The 1,805-nt window shown below is 43.5% G+C and overlaps 1 non-coding gene across 1 annotated transcript; it reads right to left on the bottom strand.

The window, feature by feature from the left end:
- Positions 1 to 1,134, bottom strand: TGME49_458380 (the record flags this gene model as incomplete). The annotated part of the gene is made up of 1 exon (XR_001974182.1): positions 1 to 1,134. It is a non-coding gene; the product is annotated as an 18S ribosomal RNA (ribosomal RNA).
- Between the last annotated feature and the right edge of the window lie 671 nt (positions 1,135 to 1,805).

The following is a 1,805-nucleotide window of genomic DNA, read 5'->3' as shown; positions in this document are numbered from 1 at the left end:
GTGCCCTTCCGTCAATTCCTTTAAGTTTCAGCCTTGCGACCATACTCCCCCCCAGAACCCAAAGACTTTGATTTCTCATAAGTGCAGGGAGAAGTCAAGCATGACGTTTTCCTATCTCTAGTCGGCATAGTTTATGGTTAAGACTACGACGGTATCTGATCGTCTTCGAGCCCCTAACTTTCGTTCTTGATTAATGAAAACATCTTTGGCAAATGCTTTCGCAGTAGTTCGTCTTTAACAAATCTAAGAATTTCACCTCTGACAGTTAAATACGAATGCCCCCAACCGTCCCTATTAATCATTACTTCAGTCCTAGAAACCAACAAAATAGGGCCGAAATCCTATCTTATTATTCCATGCTGCAGTATTCAAGGCGACAAGCCTGCTTGAAACACTCTAATTTTCTCAAAGTAAAAGTCCTGGAAAAAACTCCACACAATGAAGTGTGGAGAAATCCAGAAGGATGCTAGAATTCACCAAGTGCACACCCCTGAGGGCGGACTGGCTGCTTCCAGCAGAAATCCAACTACGAGCTTTTTAACTGCAACAACTTTAATATACGCTATTGGAGCTGGAATTACCGCGGCTGCTGGCACCAGACTTGCCCTCCAATTGTTACTCTGAAAGGGGTTTGGATTCCTATCATTCCAATCACTAGAAATGAAATTTCCAGTGTTGTTATTTCTTGTCACTACCTCCCTGAATCAGGATTGGGTAATCTGCGCGCCTGCTGCCTTCCTTAGATGTGGTAGCCGTTTCTCAGGCTCCCTCTCCGGAATCGAACCCTAATTCCCCGTTACCCGTCACTGCCACGGTAGTCCAATACAGTACCGTCGAAAGCTGATAGGTCAGAAACTTGAATGATCCGTCGCAGACCGAAGTCAACGCGATCCGTTCGGTTACTATGAATCACCTGAGGACCACCGGAAGGTGGGTTGGTTCTGTATCTAATAAACACTGCCCTTCCAGGGGAATAGGCATGTGCGCATGTATTAGCCATAGAATTACCACGGTTATCCATGTAGTAAAGACCATCAAATAAACTATAACTGTTTTAATGAGCCATTCGCAGTTTAGCCGTATAAAAGCTTATACTTAGACATGCATGGCTTAATCTTTAAGACAAGCATATGACTACTGGCAGGATCAACCAGGTTAATATGTTCCTGAGACAGACCACCTCGAAAACACCAAAAAAACACTCAATCAACCGTCTATTTTCCGGCCTCTTTCGTGTTTTATGGCATAAACAGAAGTGTAAGCCTGCCTCACTCAAGGTTCTACATCAAAACGCGACGTTTTTTGGTCGCCTGGTGAGCCTTAACAGCAACACCAGTTTCTGATGATACTCTTGAGCTATTTGAAACAACAACGCCTTCATCCTGAATCGATTCATCAGGAATCATGGTCGTTGATGCTACAAATCAACAAAGCTTGTCCACCTTGGACACATTCGGGGTATCAACCCATCCACCTCTTATTACAGTATGCACTTAACAGCATTTCAATCTGTTTATTTATAAACAAATTGAAAAGCTCTTCGTGATACTTCGAAGTGGACGAATCCCGAACCTTGTGCGCTCTTTAAAAAAACAACAAAAATTTGTTGCGTTTTCAAACAGTCGCACACTTAAACAACTTCCAAATCTCTCAAAACCCCCGAAGGAGAACAAGAGATCTTCTTCAACTTTTTTGAAGGTCATAACCATACAACACCTTGATTTACCGACGGAGACAATGCCCGTTCCTTGACCCCGCTGCCATAACCAATCAAAGGTTTAGCACGTTTACGGGGTCTCCCCAAT

The sequence above is a fragment of the Toxoplasma gondii genome (genome assembly GCF_000006565.2).
Source record: "Toxoplasma gondii ME49 unplaced genomic scaffold asmbl.305, whole genome shotgun sequence".
NCBI lineage: Eukaryota > Apicomplexa > Conoidasida > Eucoccidiorida > Sarcocystidae > Toxoplasma > Toxoplasma gondii.
Note: the sequence above shows the minus strand (reverse complement) of the source record. Positions and strands in the feature narration are given on the sequence as shown.